Consider the following 23,443-nt stretch of genomic DNA (forward strand, 5'->3'; position numbering starts at 1 on the left):
AGAATTACATTCAATCCCATTAGCTAAAGCCCAAGTAATTGATTAAATTGCTTACTCTAATCCATTGATTTTGATTGGAAGAAGTTGGAAAGAATATATATTTTAGTGTGAAATTATTAATACTACATTATCACATTGACATAGACATGAAAGGGGTGAGGCATAAATTTTCATATCTTTGAACAATTAATATATTTACTATTTCTTATCTCACCTTCTTGTTCATAGCTTCAATCATCCCATTTTTTTTAATTGTCTTACTCTACCTCGAGGGGTACACCTATAAGAAATCATCAATACGTGTTTTCAAAAGATATTAAGAAATGCCCTTTCTTTACATATTATAAGGCTATAAAATAACCTCTTTTACTTTGCTAAGCTTACATAAAATTTTCAAATTGTAATTAAAAAATATCTTTTGTAAATATAATCTTGTAAATTTTACTAAATAAAATACCCTTTCTTTTGAACTCATGTGGTATCTTATATATTCGATACTTCCTAGGTGCTCTACGAGTTCAATATTGAGACAATTCGACATATTCTTATTATTTTAGGGATTTCTACTTACAAAACATGTGACTATCTCTCAATTAGGCTACTTGTATACCTCATGAAGCTAATCACTTGATCCAAATAGAGAACACACTTACCAATACTCACCATCTTGTAGTCAATACATTGGCAAGTCACACTCCTATAAAAATGTTTGATTTAGAACATAGTCTTGCATTCAAAATGAGAGCAAGTACAATGCTTTATAGGAATAGACTAGGCTGCACTTTCCTCCACTATGCATATGGGATTTTGCATCCTAATCCCACACTGCTCCATACAAAGAGGCTAAGCCGAGTGTGATTGCCAATATATCTGAACACCCCTCCTCAATCACAACCAGAGAAGTACAAAGTGTGTAGAGGCTTTAGCGAGCAACCACCTAAAAAGTGTGGGCACACCACAAACATGGTAAACACCACAGGTTGTCGCAGAAAAAGGCTAAGTGTGGGTACCCAAGACACGGTCGACATCCAAAGGCTATAACAGGGGCCTCACAAAGTGTACAGATCTGTAGTACAAGGTTACATGACGGGTTTACATGCTTATGTGAGAAGCATTAGGGCTAGGAAATACAATAAAAAAGTCTAGTAAAACTTTGGGGTGAAATCCAAGCATCAAAGCATCAAACTCAAGTTCCTGAAAGCATAGTATCTATTGATACTTATCAAGTGTTATTTGACACTAGATTCCTTGTGTCTCTTGACAAAATTAAATCTTCTACTACTCAAATCTAAGAAATTTGGTGTTGATTTGCTGCTCTAGCATGGGAAAATACTCTCCAACTATTCAGTTCAAAGGGGCCAGGTTCCACACTTGGCAAACCTGCATCAAGCTCATTTTGATGGAGGTGGAAGATGAAGCGTTTATGTCAAGTTGAGCTAACCAAAGGTTGAAAGGAGCTGAAGGAGTGATTTATAGAGCTAAGCCATGCCCAACTAGCTCTGATACCATGTAAAAATGTCGGATCTAGAGCATGGCTATGGAGGTTGAAAGAGGAAGAGTGAGCTCATGAGGTAATAGACATCAAGACCAAATGTCACACAAGTGAATTAGGTTCCAAGATGGAAGCATGGACTCATAAACAAAGTCTTGTGTGTTGACAATGACACAGACAGTTTGGTGGAAGTACAAAATTACTATGACATTGCATTCAAAATAAGAGCGAGTACAATGCTTTATAGGAATAGACTAGGCTGCACTTTCCTCCACTCTACATATGGGATTTTGCATCTTAAGCCCATAGTGCTCCATACAAAGAGGCTAAGCTGAGTGTGATTGCCAATATCTCTTGGTGAGCCTTTTCTTTTCTTTGGCAATGTGATGATTCAATCCTCTCTCTGTATTGGTCCCTAGTTTTCTGGGTCCCTTGTCTAATTCTTAGTGTTGTACTCCTACAGGTGGGTTATTTTTTAGCTTAATCTCCTTTAGTGTGTTCCTTGTTAACCCAATAGTTTACAAATGTGCAACACTTATACATGAGCAGTACATCTCGATGTGCGTGTGCGAATTCAAGCTTTCCAGTTTTCACACGTGCTTAAATGCCTACACTGCCTAGTGTGACTTTTGATGGAATCAGCTGCATCAAGCAATTTCTTGTTCTTGATGCTTTTGGAGGGGTTTTGACTACTCCTAACAGTTGAAATTAGGTTCTCTATGGGTTGTGATAGGTGGTCTTGTCCAACCAAGTGAGTCAACTTGGGTCTCTAATTAGGTAGCAGCCAACGGTCGAATCTTTCAATCCCCCACGGATTGCTAGGTCGAGGTTTCTCTTTTTCTTTGTATAAACTGTCCTATGGTTTCATTTATGGGTTTAGATTTTAACCCTGATCAATTGGGAGTAGGTCTACAAGCACCTAAAGGTTAAAAATCAATAAAAAAAAATGGAGAACAATGCTAAAGAATATGAGGACAATGAGGAGGACCTCATGAGAACCTCACTAAGGGCAGCATGCAACATAAGGAGAACTTTCATGAGACCTCTATCCTTCAAGAGGGACATGGTTATGTAAATTTTGGTTTCTATGGTGATTTTATTAATGATGCACATCATCCCATAGGTTATTGGGATATGTACATGTTGGATAATGAAGATCCTTTACATCCATTTGACCATGATGACTATGAGGCTGATTATGAGAATGTTCATTACCCTTTTGATCCAGGGAATCATTGGGATGATTCTTCTTTCCCATTTGACCCACGCATCGTCATTGACAGTTTTGGCAGTTGTTTTCATGATGATGATCATTTTGATGGATTCCCATTTGATCCAAGAGGATTGCTATGGAAGAATGGTTGGAATTTTTGATCGCTTGACTTGGAAATATGATTGACAACTTGTCTTCATTGATTTCTATTTGATTTATGGGAGAAATAATTGAAGAAGCACGAATTCAATGTTTAATACAACTTCCTATATTAAATTCCTATCATAAAAATAAATGGTCTGACGTCAATGAAGTTAAGATTGTATGCTTGGATGTGATGTTCCTAGGTATATTCGTCAAAATGACACCTCATTTGTTTGATTCAGAGCTATATTTCAAAAGTTATGACTCTTTTACTATGACAGCCCTTTCTTGGACAGCATGAGCAGCATAAAGACAGTCATGAACTTCTTGGGCCATGCATTCTTCTTCAACTTGTGCCTTTGACCTTTTGTGCTACATCCATTGTAGTATCTTCTCATTTACAGCTTTGAGGACAAAGCTAATTGAAGCAGGGAGGGTTTGTAATGAAGTAAATAAGGCCAATGATAGGCTAAAATCCTTTGTAATAAGATTAGAGGACTAGGGCTTAGGGTTTTCTATAAATAGGCAGCCCTAGCCAAAGTTAGGGGCCTTTTGTCATTATGAACTTGGAAGTCACGTAATTTTTCTTGGTAGTTACATTAGTTCGTGTCTTTCAACTACATGGAGGTGACTTTCCATTGCACTAGCTTGTTTTCAAGCATTTATCTCATGTTTCCTTAGGTTAATACATTTCAGTTTTCTTTTCCATGTCAATTCCTAATTGATTAGGCAAATTATATTCAGTTAGAAGATCCCTTCATTACATTTACTAGTATCTCTTGATACTACATAGTGTATTTTTCACACTACTTGCACTTGTGTTTTTTTACACAATTTCTATGCCAAGTATGAAGTATCTTGAGTGGTTACTGCTCATGAAAAGAAATATTATTTTTGTTTCCCATTTGCACTACATGGAAGACTTGTTTGACCCACTTGCAGGAAGACATGGAGCTGCCTACATCAAAGAACAATCAATGACCTTATTTAAAGACTACTCTGAACACATTCCTTTTTCCTCAAAGAGGATGATACCTTTCCTTGAGGGGGGCATGAAAACTAATGCAAGTAAAAACAATAAAGAAGAAGACCATGAAGAAGAGGACCAAAAGATGAAAGCTATAAGCAAAGCGGAGAAGAAAAAGAACAAGATCAACCATGAGGACCCTAAAGCTGCAAGCAAAGTGAAGGACAAGTACAAGATCAAAAAGAGCAAAGTGGACTACATGAAGAACAACAAGAGGATTCATAATGACATATCTAAAAATGCTAAAAATCACAAGGGCTTGTGCTTTGTTATCATTCTTTATCCAAGTAATCACAAGTTCTACACCTCGAGGCTTCTTCTCCTTGCGATTGGTAATGGCCCAAAGAGGCCCAAAGACCCTTCTTCATCAGAATGAGCTTGATGCCGTTTTGACAAGTGTAGAACCCGCCCCCTTCAAACCGAACAGTTGGAGAGTCTTTCCCCATGATGAAGTAGCAAACTAGCACCAAAATTCTCAATTTTGAGAAGTAGAAGATTTAATTGTGTCAAGAGACACAATGAATGTAGTGTCAAATAACACTTGATAAGTATCAATAGATACTATGCTTTCAGGAACTTGAGTTTGATGATTTGATGTTTGGATTTCGTCCCAAAGTTTTACTAGACTTTTTTATTGTACTTCCTAGTCCTAATGCTTCTCACATAAGCTTGTAAACCCGTCATGTAACCTTCTACTACAGATCTGTACACTTTGTGAGACCCCTGTTATAGCCTTTGGATGTCTTGGGTACCCACACTTTTCAGGTACCAATTTAAAGCCTCTCAAGGATCTTATGGAAAGCAGAGAGTGGAAATGGACTAAGGTGCACAACCTAAATTTGTCATATATCTAGACTCTCATGACAAGTGTGACAGAGCTTGGAAGAAGTAGGAACCCTACTGGCAACATACAGTTCTAGTATGAGGATTCTAATGACAAGTAGGAAGATTGTTGTTCCATCAGTAAGGAGAGCAAAGAGGAAGTAGAGATCATAGAATATGACACCGAGGGAAGAGTAATTGAGAAAATCAGAGCGGACACTAAACCCTAAGAGGTCAACATGGTTCACGTTCACAAAGGAGTTGCCAAGGTAGATTATGATCGAGCTTGGTTAGAATGCCTTAAGGTGGTAGGTTATGCAGGACTAGCTTGTCCTTGCATCAAACAATTATTTGGAGTAGAGTCAGCTTCAAACTTATGAGTATCAAGGGAGATAGCCTCTTCTAGTGGGAATAACAAGTACAATTTTGAGTTAGAGGCGAGCTCTAATAGTGATCCCTAGATATCTCAACCGTCGCCGACGCACCAAGGGGAACATTCCAGTCCACCTAAGGTGTAGAAGGCTAAGGGAGGAGAAAAGGAAACAATCAAAGTCTTGAGAAGCTAAATGGAAAAAGAAACCCTAGTACCTACCTGAGCACTTCAAGAAGTACAAAAAGGGTGACAGAATAGTGGTGTCGATAGGAGCCAAACGGGAAGGGCAAACTAGTGAACCCATTGAAGGACCAGGAGGTTAACCTGGTGGGAGGGGAGGACAAGACTCCACCTGTATGCATAGCGGATGACCTAATCGATGTTGAGATATTGAGCTCCACTCGTGATATGCATGGGTGACAGTTGTGCATTTATGTCACCGACTTGTTAGTTGCAGATGCGGTTGGTACACCGCCCATGAATAATAGCTAGATGATAGCTATCCTTATCTACTCTAGTTCTGGCTCAGTTAGTATGCTACCTTAGTTAGTTGAGTTTGGTTTGAGACCCATATATAGGGTTCTTCTATTTCTATGTACTTGAGTTCTTTTTGGCTTACACAACTAAGAAGAGAAAAACTGTTTTCAACCTCCACCTTTGTGTGTATTCCCCCATTGTGCAAGCAAGAAAGCTACAAGTGAGACTCCTTCCTTCTCTTCCACAATCTTGTCATGGTATCAGAGCCTTGTTCGTGGTAAGGAGCTCAAGAAAGCAAACCAAGTTCGCGATGTTCTGGTAAGAGGACCAGTGTTGCTTTCATTTTTTGAGTTTGGGAGTAAGTCTCTGCAGGTAGCACAGCCGCAAAGTGCAAGAGTGCATTGTCTCAGATTGAGAGACCCTTCGCGGTATAGCAAGAGGGCAGTATATGCTACGGGGAAGGGCTTTAGACCAGTGTTGCTCTGTTTTTTTTATTTGAGGCCATTTCGGGGCCTGTTTTGGAGGCGGAAGTTTTCTGCACGCACTCAGGAAAAGGCCCTGTTTTATGCTGTGCGACCACTGTTCTACAGATCGGTGAAAAGTTACCGTAGAAATTGCATCGTATGCCTGTGCGTAGAGACATTGGGAGGTACAGAATCATCCTTGTTGCCTGTTGATGCAAAATTGTCACTAGGAAGTGACTGTGTGGTCAAATACCACTTTCGTTAGTTTTGCAGATTTGCCCTTGTCAGGCTAAAGCTGTGTTTTTTACAGTGACAGAATTTTTTGTAGTGTTTTGTAATGGCGTCTGATTCTCTTTCATAGATTGTCACTGAAAAGCTTGACAAGAACAACTTCTAAGCATGGAAGTTTAGAATGACGAATTTCCTTATGGGAAAAGGATATTGGAAATTTGTTGCAGGAAATGAAGAAGAACCAATTCTTCTTGATGTTCCCAATCAACAACAAATGCAGGCATTTAAAGGATGGCATGAGAGAGCCAGAAAAGTTATGTACTGGCTGGCTATCTATCAGTATTTCAGACTCTATGATTGTGCATATTCAAGATACAAGTATGCCAAAGGAGGCATGGGATACTTTGTCAAAAATGTATAGTACAAATATGCAAGCCAGGAAAATGCAGCTCAAGCAAGAGTTGCACAATGTGCAAAGAGAAAGTATGAGTATCAATGACTACCACATGAAGGTGAAGAAGATTGCAGATGCACTTGCTTCCATTGGGTCGCCAGTGGAAGATGATGATTTAGTTTCTGTGACCTTGAATGGTCTAGGAAAGGATTATGCACAGTTTCGAACATCCATTTCCGTCCGTGAAAGATTTCCTGATTTTGAGGAGTTGATTGCTCTTCTAATTTATGAGGAGCAGAGAAATGGTGGTGCATCTTCTTCAGGAGGAACTTCAAAAGAAGTTGTCTTCTACTCAAATGCTGAAAGAGGTAGAGGCAGAGGTAGAGGAGGCCGATTTGGAGGCCGTGGTAGAAATCAGAATATGCAGCAAACTCAAGAAAACCAGTCCTATGGAGGAGGACGTGATAACTCTAGAGGCAGGGGGATCCAAAGAGGTCGTGGTGGATGGCAAAGAGGCCAAAACGCAAACAACAATGTTGAATGCTACTACTGTGGTAAAATGGGTCATATGGCTAAAGACTGCTATAAAAAGTAGAATGACATCATGAATGGAAAATTGCAACAAGGAAATTATGCATCTTCTAGTAGACAAGGTGATGACAGAAATGAGCATTTGTTTATGGTGCAGCACATGACAAATTATGTGACAAGTGCAGAAGAAAGCAACGATGTGTGGTATGTTGACTCAGGTGCATCAAACCACATGACAGGTCATGCAGAATGGATGCAGGATGCAAGGAAAATGGAAAAACCAGGATTTGTGGAGACTGGTAATGATACTGCACATCCTATTGTGCATATTGGAAAAATTCCTTTGTCTATGCAGGATGGAAAAAAGAAATACATGTCGGATGTATTTCATGTCCCGAATATCACCAAGAACCTAGTTTTTGTTAGTCAAATGGTTGAGCAGGGCTTGCAGGTCAGATTTAATTCTCATGGATGCTTTGTTGAGGATATGAAAAATAAAGGTTGCTTGATAGCAAAAGGAAAGAAGAAGGGCAGAATGTTTACATTGGATGTAGACATGCCTAAATTGAGTGCAGCAATGTTTGCACATGGGACCGGTGTAGTTACATATATTGATATCTGGCATAAACGCATTGGTCATGTTAATGTACAACGACTTAAATCAATGCAAGCCCAAAATATTGTTGCAGGATTGCCTAAATTCAAGGTTGCAGAAATGCCCTTACCCATTGGAACATGCCTCCATTGCTTCTTATCAGAGTGAGTATTGTGTTTAGAGCTGTTTTTCTCTTGCTTTTGTGAAGCCTGTCAATTTGGAAAACAGGCAAGGAAACCATTTCCTAGACATGTTCAAGAGAGTAAACCATTGGAATTAATCCACTCTGATGTGTGGACTACTAAAACTGCATCTCTTGGAGGCTGTCATTATTTTGTCACTTTTATTGATGACTATAGCAGAAAAGTTTGGGTGTATTTTATGAAAAAGAAAAGTGAAGTTTTTTGGGCATTTCAAATCTCTTAAAGCTATGGTTGAAAAAGAAACAGGCCTGCAAATAAAATGCCTAAGGTCAGATGGAGGGGGAGAGTATCTCTCAAATGAGTTTGCAAGGTTCTTGCAGGAGCATGGCATAAAGCAGCAATATTCATGTAGTCATAACCCACAACAAAATGGAATTGCAAAAAGAAAAAATAGGCATATTGGAGAGGTATCTCGTGCCATGCTCAATGAAAAAGACCTGCCAGATTTTTACTGGGCTGAGGCAGTTGCTACAGCAGTCTACATAATGAACAGGACTCCCACTGCAGCAATACATGGCATGACTCTAGAGGAGAGGTATACTGGTAGGAAACCAGATATTTCCCATTTGAAGATTTTTGGTTGCATTGCCTATGTTCATGTGCCAGATGAGTTGAGATCCAAGTTGGATCCAAAAGCTGAGAAGTGCATCTTTATTGGTTATTCTTTGCAGCAAAAAGGGTATAGATGCTATAACCCTTCTACTCGTAAGTTTACAGTGAGCAGAGATGTTGTTTTTGATGAGATGAGTAGCTGGTATAAACCAGTAAATGTGATTGATAATGTAGATGCACAAAATGGTAATGATGCACAGAATTCACAGCAACAGTCACAAGATATTAGTGGACTTGGAGCGTCCTCTAGCAGTGGTTCACATTTTTCGCTATGGATAGGCAGATTGAGATCAGGAGAATCTTCTCAAAGCAATGCAGATAGTGGTATGCAGGTATCACGAAAAGGAAAAGAGAAGGTAGATCAGCCCATGTTTGATGTGAATGCAGGTCACTCTTATGTGGATGGTGAATCCAATGGCTCAGAACAGAGCATTGATGATAAGTTGGGTATTCCTTCTATTGTTACACCTAGAGTAAGGAAGACCAAGGATGTTTTGAGAGCACCTGGGAGTGAACCTACTTTGCGCATGTCTACCAGAGCTAGGTATCCTGTGGATAGGTTGAAATATGATGGATTTACAGCCATTCACTATGCCTATATGGTCAAAGTGATATAGGAACCATAACCCACTTCTTTTGAGCAAGCCATGGGAAAAGAAAAATGGGAGAAAGCCATGGATGAAGAAATAGATGCCTTGGAAGCAAATGCTACATGGGAATTGGTACCTTTGCCTAAAGATAAGAATGCAATTGGTTGTAAGTGGGTTTATAAGGTGAAGCACAATGCAGATGGTTCTGTGAACAGATACAAGGCAAGATTAGTAGTCAAGGGGTATGCACAAACATATGGCATTAATTATGAAGAAACATTTAGTCTGGTTGCAAGGATGACAACCGTAAGAGCAATCATTGCTATGGTTGCATCAAAGGGATGGTCTTTACATCAGATGGATGTAAAGAATGCCTTCTTGCATGGTGATTTGCAAGAAGAGGTCTATATGGAGCAACCACAAAGTTATGTGCATACTGTTCATCCTGAGTTTGTTTGCAGGTTGAAGAAAGCCTTGTATGGCTTGAAACAAGCACCTAGAGCATGGTCTGATAAGATAGGACAATATCTTGTCACTATTGGCTTTTAGATTTCCAAGGCAGATTCCTCACTTTATGTGAGAAAAACAGAGAAAGGTATTATGCTGCTTGTCATTTATGTTGATGATTTGATTATCACAGGTGATAGTGATGAAGATATCCTTCATGTGAAAATGCTATTGAAGCAGAAGTTTGAGATGAAGGATTTGGGAGAGCTACATTATTTCTTGGGCCTTGAGGTGATTAGATCACCAAGTGGGATATGGCTCTTGTAGAGGCAGTATGGATTGGACATGCTGTCCAAATATGGGATGACAGGCTGTAAGTCTATTTCAGTTCCTTTGGAGCAGAATGTGAAGCTGAGCGTAGATGCAGGTGAGCTTCTGGAAGACCCTACTATGTATAGACGCATAGTAGGAAGTTTGATTTATATGACTATTACCATACCAGATTTGAGCTATGCTGTTGGATTGGTAAGTCAGTTTATGTAGGCTCCAAGGAAACCTCATTTGGATGCGGCTAGACGCATACTCAAGTATGTGAAGTCCACATTGCAGTATGGATTATTTTATGAGACTGGGATTCAGATACAATTGCATGGATACACTGATGCTGATTGGGATGGTAGTATTTCTGATAGACAATCTACCAGTGGATACGTGTTCTCTTTTGGAAGTGCTGCAGTCACTTGGAGCAGCAAGAAACAGCCTACAGTTGCCTTGTCGAGCACAGAGGCTGAGTACAGGGGCGCAGCAATGGCTGCATGTGAGGTAGCTTGGTTGCATAATCTAGTTTATGATATGCATCAGCATGACCTATATGTCCACACTAATTGGGAAGATCACTTGGAAAAACTACAAATAGTATTTGAATGATATTGGAAATATGGTCTCTCATTGAACCCCTTTAAGTGCTAGTTTTGGGTGAAGCATGGTTGCATCTTAGGGCACATTGTGTCAAGTAATGGGATAGCCACAAAGTTTTCTAAAGTCAAGGTGATTATAAACCTTCCCCCTTTGACCAACTTAAAGAGAGTTCAATGTTTCTTAGGCTACACACAGGATACTATTGGCACTTTGTAGTGAATTATGCATTGATTGCTAGACCCTTGTACAAGCTACTAATATTATTTGAGTGAGCCCAAGAATATCAAATGCCTATGAAATGCTTAAACAAGCTCTAACTTTAGCTCCTACCTTAAGAGCCTACCTTGAGATGTGCCATGAACATATAAAGCACGTACAATACATACTTCTCTCTTCTAAACAATCATTCTAGGAGATAAAAGATTATCCTCACTACTGTACACTCCCCAAAGGAAATGAATAACTAACCCTACAGCTTGGGATACCTCACTCTCAGTGTGGGTCAATGTTTATGAAGACAATTGCCATGCATCCAAGATTATACCATGTGTTGAATATAAGAGCGCCACTACAAATTGTAAATGAAGATAGCCGGTAGGAGAGAAGCTAGGAAGATAGGAGAACAATGGAAAAAAGGGCCTAGGCTATGGCCGGCCATGTAAAAAGGGGATGACCATCCAAAAGGGGATTTAGGGCTTTGTATATAAAGTTCAAAAAGTGAATGAGAGCTCATTCTTTGGTGTGTGTCAATAAGAGACTCACATTCTTCTCTTCTTCTCTTCTCTTTGCTTGCTTGTGTATGCTTGAGGGAGGGAGTGTGAGAGTGTGAGGAAGTGAGTGTGTGAGGGTGAGGGATCAAGGAGGTGAAGCTCTCCACCATCTCCTCCCTTCTTCTTCTCTCCTCTTCTCTTCTCTTCTCTTGTCTCGCGTGCAGCTATGGAGGATGGAGCTTGGAGGTGGAGGCTTGAGGATGCTTGAGCTTGCATCAAGAATCGTGGAGCTATTGGAGTGCTTGAGAGAGAAAGCAACTCAATTGGGCATCAATGTAAGATCACTATACTCATAGAGAGGGATGGCGCACTGGCTATGTGAGAGATAGCCATTAGTACTCACTTGAAACGCTTGAACAATAAGTGGTCCGTGGGTCTTGACGGTGAGCTTGAACTCGCCTCTATATTTTGGTTCTATTGCTGGGACCAACGGATTCGAGCTTGAGTGCTTGCGCACTTCAAATTGAGCATCAAAGTAAGGGTTTCATCCTTGAACCGGAGCTTGAGGTAGATAGGAGGTTTTGGGTTTTAATCTGTGCTTTAAGTAAGTATTTTTGGTTTCTAATGATTAGTTGAGTAGGAGAAATTGATACAGTACTCTGTTTTTAATTTTTATCACATTTAGGGTAGGACAGGAAGGAGAAATCAGAGTGGGAAGCTTGAAGTTCACTGTTGTAAAATAGTCTTGAATAGGGCAATAGCAGGGAAAAATGAACAACAAAGAGGGCTCAAATGCCTTGGAGTCATAGGTGGATTGATTGGGAAGGGTAAGATGTTGGCTAGCAAAGGCTAAGTCACCAGGGAAAACCTCATTTACAACTCTCGATTTGAGAGAGAGAGAGAGAGAGAGAGAGAGAGAGAGAGAGAGAGAGAGAGAGAAAGCTTGCAGATCCAGGTCTACATCACATTGATTGGAGCATATCAGGGATTTCTACGAGATTCGGGTATAGGATGCCCTTGGCCCACACCTCTTCATGATTCCTAGCTATTGTTGTGGGTAGAGGCAACCTTGGAGTTTAGATTTTTGGCAAAAAACATGATCGACATGTATTTCGGCTGGTGGAATCGGATGCTCCCTATAGTGTCAAATTCCTAGAATTAGACCATAGACCCGTATGATTCCTAGAATTGGACTAAGCAAATAGTCTAATTCCTAGAATTGGACTCGGACCAAACCCACCCGGTCCAATCAGACACACCTATCTGATTCTAAAAATTGGACCAACTCCAAATGGGATAAACAACCTGTCCGATCGAATGCTCAAGCCATCCAATCTCAACAATCAAACACACCACTTCTGTTCAATTCCAAGAATTGGACGAGAAGAAATCGGATGCCACTATGTCTAATCGGATGCTCAACCCGTCCGATCATGACGATCAGACCACAGAATCAGATGATATGAAATCGAACGCCACTTTGTCCGATTGGACGCTCGATCCATCTGATCACAATGATCGGACCACAAAATTGGACCAACAGGCTTGTCCGATCGGACATACCTCTGAATCGGACCAAGCATCTCGTCCGATTTTGAGAATCAGACACACTCCAATCAAACACTAGTAAATCGGACACATAGCTTGAGAAGGAAATTCTGGGAATTTGATGCAAACGCTGGCTAATGAGAAGCCTGACCCGCACCAGAAGAACCCACTGAATGTCTCACAAGTAGTTACAGACCTAGAAATTGTGGCCGAACAACCTGGAAGGGTGTTTGGTGTTGTGGGCTGATTGTAAGACCCCAACTTAACCCTGACCGAGCCGAACAGGATGGCACAACAAAAAACCCTAGAAGCTAGTGAGAACAGCTCTAGGAATTGAACACATGACCCTATTAAGCCAACCCGTAGACAAGAGCGCCGGAGCTGCACACACTTTGTTTTCTCACTCACTCTGATTTCCATCACTCAAAGCACACTTTAAAAGAGCTAAAAGCCTAATTTCACACAGTACATGAAAAAGAACGCACACTCACATAGTGAGGGTAAGTTGAGGACTGGTTGTAGTTAACAAGGAACTCACCCAGATTTAAGAGCTTGAAGGAACCCACTAGTAAGAGAAGACCCAAAAACATAGAGGGGTGATCGAATCCCTAAAGGTAGGCCCAAGTGAAGAACACAACCAAAAGCCAAACACAACAAGGATAGGCACTATCGTAGAAGTGGATCTACCCAGCCTTATCAACTTGATCGACAACTTGGCAGAACAGGAGGTCCTAGACATGGAAGAGGGAAGCTTAGGATGTAGAAGCAACGAGGAGCTTAACCTAGGAGACTTTCTTGAGGTTGTCTAGTAGTTAGTGAACAAATATGACGCTCAAACCCAGCTAGAACTCTACGGTAGACTGGTAGAGGACATCATAGGAGACTTCGAAGAGGAAAGAAAGCTGGCTCGTAGGGCTTTGCAAGGCCTAGCTGCATATAACCAGGATCAGCAAACTAGGAACTTACGCCAGAGCTTAGAAATGCAAGAGATCCAGAGAGTGCTAGCCCTAGCAAGCAAAAACTGGTCAAAGAGCAAGAGAGCACTACTTTGAGTGAGCTCTTGATGATGAAGCGACTACTAGATCACATGGCCCTAGAACAAAGCGATGTAGCATTGGCAACATCGCTCTTGACAGGGTTGGGAGTCAACCAAGGATCTAAGAGCCAATTGAAAATCCCCATGGTAGCAAAGCAGCTCGATAAATACCAAGCAACTAATGACCCATACAGCTTTGTGGAGTAGTTTGAGTAGGTCTCTGTGAAGCCAACAGTACTACACAAGTTTAGATGCCACGGAGTGCACCAATTTCATTGGCTTGAAAATTTTCTTCATTAAGAGATTTTACAAACCTAGATACTCCGATAACCTATTGGTGCGACTCATGAACGTCAAGTAGACAGAGAAAGAGGATATTCGAGATTATGTGACCCATGTAAGGAGCCTCTTCAAGAGAAGTCCTATGGGTGAGAGACCAATTGAAAGGAAATATCCATGGTATCCATCCATGGAATACAAAGCGAAGAGCTCTACAAAGCCTTGGCCGACAACTCAAGCTTGCAGCAAGTCGCATTGGCAAGGGTCTTTGAAGAAGCTATTAGAGTGGATGATCAACTCAAGGAAAGAGGCTCCAGAGGCTTGAATCAAGAAGAGCCCAGTGCCAGGAGTTCCAAGAGAGCCTCAATGACAAAAGAGAAAACCCAAGCATGCGAGATAAAGGGAAGGGCACTGATTTGGGAAAAGAGCTACCAGATATTAGGATGGACATAACCAAACTACAAGAGATAATGAGATGGCCAACACACCCACATGTTCAATCTGTGCATTGTGGTGGAAACCACTTGTTTCTAGCTAAGTGTCAGGACCCTAGGTCACAACCTTGTGCTAATTGTGATAGGTTCAGTCCAGACACCATGCATTGTCGATTACCTCAGAGGCTCTTGTACCCGTAGCCTTACGATCAACCTTACTTTGCAAATAAGCCACCAAACTTCTTTGGAAGTGGAGCCCCATTGGCTCTCCCGGCACCTAATGATGCAAGCCATCCATTACTAGGATGGAGATAAATCTTACAAGTATCCCTAGACTACCTAGACCCTACGTGACCCATCCACCTAGTGATACTCCAGTCCACTATGTGGACAAGAGCCTAGCAACGACGAGCCTTATGTAAACCCATATGGTCTACGATGACGAAGGCAATGCTATCCTCATGGACTATCGACAAGTACCGGTGATGGCATTAGGTAGAGGAAGAGGAAGATGCCTAGGAGGGCAAGCCCAAGAGCATAATCATGTGTTGGAATTGTGGTCACCTATAACATATTTCTTCGCGCTGCCCCGAGAGGGAGGAAGTGAATAGAGATAAGGCTGACTTGAGATGTGTTGAGTGTGGAATCACTCATCTCTTTGTTGATTGCCCTAGGAAGAGGCCATCCTCTAGTTTGGCGAATGAGCCATCGGTTTCGTTGGAATTGTTTGGTGTCGAGACACTCGATGGGGAGGCCACACCTATCCCATTACATGTCATGACTTGTGCACAAATGAAGCAAGACAGCATATCATTGTCAGGGCCTAGCAACCTTGATGCAACCTTAGTTGCAAAGAAGAGTTGGAGACAAAGGAAGAAAAGACCAAACGTTAAGGTCACCCTCAAAATTTAAAGTACCACAACACTACCTGTTGGAAAGAAAGTTAGGGATGCAGAGGAAGAAACATAAGCTCCAGGAACTACTGAAAAGACGACTACTAGGGTAGGAGAGTATCCCAACCCAGAGCGCCAACTCAAAGCCATCAAGAATGTGAAAGAATGACTAAAGGAGGCCAAGGAGAAACTAAAGGATGCAGAGCCCATACTAGAAGACGAGATCGATGATCTCTCAAGTATAAGCATACCGATCTCCCTCTCACAACCAAAATCAAGGGAGGCAATGGCACTACAAGTAGGGACACCTAAACAAAGGCTAAATGCTTCGAGCCAGCAAAACAGTCAAGTCCATTGGCCAAGAGCGGCAAACTTAGGAGAGAGGCAAGTGAATAGCAACCTCCTCAATACACTAGTGACCACCCCTATAACTCTAAGCTTAGGTGACCTACTTAGGCAGCATCCAATCCTATGGCTAGAGCTGAAGCAGTGGGTTGAGGAACCAAACAAGCCAATTACCACAGACTTGCCTGAGCACGACATAGAAACTCAAATATCGAGTTTAACGCTGCACTCCATACCTGAATCCTTGCATGTCACTGCTTTCTGGGAAGGCACGAAAAAGCATGCAGTCCTGCCAGTCCTAGCACTGGGGATGTCATAAGAAAGGGAATTGTAGACACAGGGGTAGGAGTGAGTGTCCTAAGCCATGCAATACTCCAAATTTTGGATAGCCCACCGATCAAGACTACTAGGTTCAACGTCACATTGGCTAATGGAATGAAGGTGAAACCATTTGGAGTGTTGAAAATTTGGCTAGTGAAGATCGCATGAATCCAATTCTCTGTTGACTTTATAGTCATGAATGGAGTGGACTACGACATCCTACTAGGCTGGCCCTGGATGCATAACACAAGAGTCATGGAGGACTAGGGAAACGGTCTTATCTTCTTGGCAATAAAATGGAGGCCGTAAGAGTGGAGATGGACACATGGAAGATGGCCCTTGTCGACTTGGATGACATCTCCACCATGCTTAGGGGTGATGGATAGAGACTAGAGGATCCTATGGGGCCCCCACCAAGTATGTCACGTGTCCTGAGGACAAGCGAGACTGGATGCATATTCTTGCTACCATCGATCTACCGTTCTCAGACACTAAGGAGTATGAACAAGCCATCAAGGTAACTGGTAAGCTCAAGGACACACCGTCAATGCCAGTCTGCATGATGACTACGAGCCTACGTGGAAGACCCAACTTTGTTGCATTCTAAGTCCCAAAAAATAGATGAGAGCTTTTGGAGATCCTAGGGTACTTGATCGACCTGTTGGTTGGCAATCCAGCAACAAATCTTAAGCTGTTCGAAGGCCTCTTGGATGAGCCTGAATGGCGATGATCCAAGGTACATGATTTAAACTTGAAGTACAATTGGGCCTTAATCCTCCACCAACAAGAAGAGAATTGTCAGAACCAGGAAAATGATAAGCAACCGGACAAAGACAAAGATAGCTCTAATGATGAATATGAGGACTGTTGTTCCTTCAATGACGAAAGTGAAAGGGAAATCGATACCATAGTATAGAACACTGGGAGGCGTATAATCAAACAAATATGAGTAGACTCTAGACCACACAAACAAAATGCCCTTAGGGTAGAGAAAGGAGTTTGACACAAGGGCTGTGATCGAAGTTGGTTGAAGTACACGGGTGCAATTGACTATGACCAGGTAGGCTTAGCCCACCAAGTGCTGCACCACTACTGTGAATGGACTCACCTTTCGAGCTATGACCACCAGGAGAGAGCCCCTCTTCTAGCGAGTGAAAACTGAGAGTTTGATTCCAAATCGAAAGTCAGTTCAGATGGTGACCCTGAAATACCTCGGCCTCCTAATATTAGATGCACTAAGGGGGACCTACCCATCCACCTACAACGTCGATGATTAAGCGAGGAATGACGGACGCTGAGCAAAGAAAAGTGGACACAAGAACAACGAAAACCACAAGACTTGCCAAAGCGATTTACAAAGTTCAAAAAGGGAGATAAGGTGGTGATCTTGCTGGGATCAAAATGACAGCGGCAAGCAAGTGAACCAATTGAGGGACCCGCCAAGGTCAAGTAGGTCAATTTAGCCAGGGAGGGGGAGACCCCATGACCTGTCTTTATAGCCGATGACTTGGCTACGCAAGATGAAGCAAGTCTCATTACTCGCTTGCGAGAGTATGTAGACATCTTTGCTTGGTCCCTAGAAGAGCTCAAAGGGATAGACCCAAGTGTAGTGACTCACATCATACCCATGACACCTGATGCAACACCGGTCAAAACAATGACCATATCCCATGAATCCAAAACACACCCATGATATCAAGGAAGAAATAAACAAGATAATGAGAGCAGGATTCATCTACAAAATTGAACACATGGATTGGGTTTTTCCCATAGTCATCGTATTAAAAAAGAATGGAAAGATTCGAGTGTGTGTCAATTACAAGAAGGTAAACACAGCTACAAAGGAAGATAATTACCCACTGTCATACACCAAGCACATGCTAGAGAGAGTGGTTGGCAAAGAGGCCTACAGTTTCCTGGACGGTCTCTTTGGATACAGTCAGGTGCAAGTACATCCTAACAATAGAGGTATAAAACCGCATTCGCCACACTAAATGGGGAGTATTTGCCTACATAGTCGTGCCTTTTGGATTGACTCATGCGCCATCCACTTTTCAACGACTTATGTGTATAATATTCAAAGACATGATAAGAAAGGAGTTGGAGGTCTTTGTGGACAACTTGTGTGTTCACCCTACTTGGCAAGAACACTCACATTGAACCCCTTGAAGTGCCACTTTTGGGTGAAGTATGGATGTATCCTAGGACACATGGTGTCAAAGAATGGCATCACCATAGATTTCTCGAAGACCAAGGTCATCATCAATCTTCCACCCCCAACTAATTACAAGGGTGGTGAGTGCTTCTTAAGACCTACATGGTGTTATCCATGGTTTGTGTTGAGCTATGCATCAATTGCTAGACCTCTATACAAGCTATTGATCATATTTGAATGGACCGAGGAATGCCAACACGCATATGAGGAGCTGAAAGAAGCTCTGACCACAGCACTGGTTCTACGAGTCCCAGATTGGACACTCACGTTCCATGTACTTCAAAATTCACCGTAGGAGTGGTGTTGTGCCAACCTAGTGAATACAACCTAGATTACCCAGTGAGCTTTGCTAGCAGACAACTCACTAAGACCAAAATGAATTACTCAACAACGAAGAGAGAGGGCTTGGCCATGGTGTTTGCTATAAAGAAATTTTGACATTATCTTTTGGCTACACCTTTTACTTTCTTTGTTGACCATCAAGCCTTGTTGTATCTTGTTAACAAACTATGCACTATAGGACGCATTGCTAGATGGCTTCTTCTGATTTTGGAGTTTGACTTCTCAGTGGTCATGCGTAAATGGAAGTAGCATTACATGGCTGACCATCTGTCTCGCATCCTCATGGGAGAAGCAGCTGGACAAGGCATTATGGATGAACTACCAGATGCACATCTATTCCGCTTATCTAGGGAAGAAGATTTATTTAAAGCTAACTTGATGCCATATTGGTGGGCAGATGACATAGTTTAAGTGCTTCAGCACAGATTGCTGGAACAACCGATAGAAAAAGCCCGACTTAGGTGGCTCATCCTAAAGATCCAACCATATTGATAGATATCAATCCAACTTTATAGGCTAGGGCAAGATGGGTTACTATGCAGATGCGTGTGTGAGAATGAGATGCATGACATACTAACATGGGCACATAGTAGAATCACAAGAGGACATTTCAGTAGAGACGGGACAGCCCGCAAGGTATTGCAATCCTAGTTGTGGTGGCCTACCCTTTTCCGGTATGCGACACAATTTGTGAAGCACTGTGATGAGTGCCAACGGACTAAAGTTTCAATTTGTAAGGATCACATGGAGCTAACCCCAGTTATTGCATGACAACCCTTCGAGAAATGGGAGATTGTGACTTCATCGAACCCATTAGTCCTGTGCCACAATATTCATAAGCCAAATACATCATTGTAGCCACCGAATATCTCACAAAGTGGATAGAAGCACATGCCACGAGAAAAAATGACGCTAGGACTACTGTTAAATTTCTATGGGAGCAAGTGATGTCACGATTTGGTTGCCCCATTGAACTAGTTAGCAACCAAGGCACACACTTCCTCAACGAAGTGATAGCTCACCTCCTTTCCTCCTTTCTAACCATCCATAAAAAATCCTCACCTTATTACCCTCAGGCAAACAGTCAAGCTGAATCCAAAAATAAAATCTTAGTAAACATCTGACCAAAGTCACCTCTGCATCATGCAGTGATTGGGATAACAAGTTAATGGCAGCCTTGTGGGCCTACCGCACGGTTTACAAGATGGCCAGACCACCTTCAGACTGACATATGGTACAGAGGCAATCCTTCCCTTGGAGATGGCATCTAAGTCGACGGATGAGGTCTTCCAGGTGTCCATCTCTACTCTCACAGCGTCCATCCTATTGCCAAGAAAGATCTTTCTGCACCCCCTCGAACCTCTACACCATCCACATAAGTGTGCTCAAATGATGTGCCTTGGAGGTCTGTCTCGAAGAGGAAGCTACGAGAGGCAGGAAACCTGTATGGGCTAACCCTCTCGCCAGCCTCTCTATCATATGAAGGGACATGCATCCCTCGATAAAACAAGCCAATAGTAAGGTCCATGACCTAGCAATGCAGAATCATCTTGTTAGCTACTTAAACTTTTATTTTAAAAAGTTACAAGTTTGTCTTCAACATACTTACCTCCTCTCGAGTATCAGGGTGTCTATATCCACCCTCACACACGAGAGTCCATGTGCGATGGAGCTTCAATCCAATGGCATGAGCTCCTCTAAGCACTTTTCCAAAGTGTTGTGCAAGTCCCAAAGTCATCAAGAACCCCTCATCTGCCAAGAATCTATGGGCTAGGTCCATGACACCTTTGACAAGTGCACTAGAAAATGTATTCCATTCGGGAATCCCTTTCAAATGTAAAGATGTATAAGACCATGCAATATCACATGAGTTTATAAACTAAACTAATGCAAGCACATATACCTTCTGCCTCAAGGCCAACAACAAGCAAAGATGTAGGAAAATCTGCAAACAACAACTTAGCAACCTCATATGATGGGACACCATTACACTGGTAAGAGTTGATGGTATTTCCCTCCATGAAGTGCTTAATGCTAAAATTGAAAACACAATAACAAAGCATAAGTAACCATTACAATAGATGTGTATATAGAGAATGGTGATAAAATATACCCATCCAATGTAAAATCGTCGATCGATGTCACGTCTACCAACAGAGCATCTACGATATTTTGGTATTGAAATCCTATCATCAAAATAAAGTTTACTTACAAATGTTGATGTTGGCTAAATGTTAAGACTCATAATGTAAAGCTAGAAATCTACATACCTGTCTTGTGTATAGCGGGACATCTACAAGACTCTTGTATAGGCTCTGATGACTGAGTCATGAACGACATAGCCCGAGAAGGTGTAGTATGTTGCAAAGATCCCTCAAAGTGACCCTTACTTTTTTCCTTTTCTTTCCAAATGCTATGCATGTCAAAACCATCTTTTTTGCCTAAATTTGTAAAGAAAAATAGGAAGGAAAGCAAATTATTTAGTGTTTAATGTTAAGATTTTATATTATCTTCAAAAAAATATAAAGATGTACTTTTAACATGACTCCAATAATCCAAAAAATGATACTTGATTCACCTTCTAATTCTTCATCCAATGAAACAACTTTCTCTTTGTGTTTAGACCTTCACTTTGTTGTACCAACCTCATTTGATTCACTTATATTACCTACGCAGTATAAAGACAACAAAATAATACTTTAATTAATTGACTCGTTAAATGAAAATCCTAAACTCTATCATTCATGCAAATTGGCTTACCCTTGCTATGCTTCAACGCATCATCTATCGTGGGGATATTCTTTCGTTTTCCCATGGACTTTTTCTTCATTGTAGTATTAACAGTTGCATCACTAATGGCACCTAAGTAGTGTGAAGTCAACACAATATAATATCATATTCATGCAAATTAGAAACAAGGCTACTTGGATCAAACTAAAAATTTGCATTCCATCCAATATACCCTTTGCCATGCTACCACCACAAGTCGCCTTTATCCCCACAACGTGAGGGACCATGTCTATTGTATTGGACATTTCTAATTTGCAAAAACAACAAAGTTAAGAAAACACAAAAGTCTAAAAAGTTATGATAAGTTTCATGTTAAACAAATACATTTTTAGAAAGTACCATTTCCTTCATCCTCTTCTTTGTGCATAGAAATTACTCTATTTTGTTCCAGAAATCCTGCATAAGGCAAGTATTACTAAAACAAATAGCTAAGAGCAAGAGTTACCACATATTTATTATGTTTGGCTCTCAAAGTACTTACTCTCTCTTAATTCAATCTCTTGCCGTGGAATGTCATCCAATGGATAGTCTATCCACCATGGATAAATATGCATTTCCCATTCCGACAGACCCCTCTCAAGCAGTGCTTTTGAAACATACAATTTTCACATCCCAAGTCCATCCACTCCTCCACTAGAGGAGGGAGGCTTTCTAGCACTCCACTTTCCTGTAGACTACGCAACCATCTTTTCCAAAAACATAAGAACAAACAACAAAAGCACTCTTAAGTTAGAATACATTTGTACATATGGTATTTAGAAAATATGGTTACTTTATACTAGAAATACATGTATACCACCCTCTTGCTTGAATGTGTGAGCTTTGGAACCTTCTCAGAGTTTCCAACATTCTTCATTTCACCAAAAATATTTGCAAATGCATATGTAAACATCTTTGGCCTTTAAAAAAAACATCAAAGCCTCCTGAAATCTCAGTGCCATCAACTTGTAAGCTCCTGATCAATAAGGAGCATTCTCCAATCATATGAAACCAATACACCTCTTGCTTCATGTAGCTACGAAATCTCCTTACATCTGCAAAGTGTGACATAGTGGAGTCCTTTGCCTTTGTGACAATCATGAGAAGTAAAATGTCCCTTTTTCTAATATATTGGTTATTGAACAAAACATAACTTCAATATTGTTGAACCAAATTATGTTCAATTCCAAAAAATAAGAGAACATTAGTCCATGAGGAAAACATACCTCTCCGCAACAATATTAGCACTACAAATGGCATACAATTTGTCCTTGGTAATAGCCATCATGTTCATTTCATCCCAATTCAATGCAAACAAAAGAGAAAAGAAATCCTCTCCATGTGTAGGATTAGCTATTCCAAGGTACTTGTATCCTTTGTCCCTCAATTTATCTTGCTCTTTGTTTATGAATTGTTTTCTTTTTGCCTCATAATTTGCTTCTTAGTTATGGTTAAATTCAAGATACCACAATTTGTTATGCTGAAAACTAAAATACTATACCAAAATTTTTACCTTCCACACCAAAAGCGATATTAGCAAACATGGGTTCTTGTACCATGGATCATTGCCATGGTTACTCTTTCCCTCAATTTCATACTCTATTTCAGCCCACTGTCTTTGAGAAGGGCTCATCCTTTCCAAAATGCTTTGTTTATCAGCGATGCCACACTTTTGGAACATGAAAATTTCATGGCCTAGGTTGGGTTTGACATGTGCTCTTGTTACACTACAACATTGAAATTTGTCTTTAAATTTTAAGATTCACACATAAATAAAACCTATTCACATTCACATAACTAATAAATGAAACCTGTTGGTATTCACACGTAAATGAAACCTATTGGTATAAATAAAATATCTTGACATTCACACAAATTATCTTTATATTTTGAGATTCACACATAAATAAAAACTATTGGCAATATTCACACACAATTGATGATCTATTAACCCATTTGAAAAAGTTAATAGTGATAAGTATACTTACGCATTTGATGTATCCAATGCTAACAATAGT

The sequence above is a fragment of the Lygodium microphyllum genome, chromosome 6, assembly GCF_053477565.2.
Source record: "Lygodium microphyllum isolate KBCC chromosome 6, Lygodium_microphyllum_v1.1.10, whole genome shotgun sequence".
In the NCBI taxonomy this organism is placed as follows: Eukaryota; Viridiplantae; Streptophyta; class Polypodiopsida; order Schizaeales; family Lygodiaceae; genus Lygodium; species Lygodium microphyllum.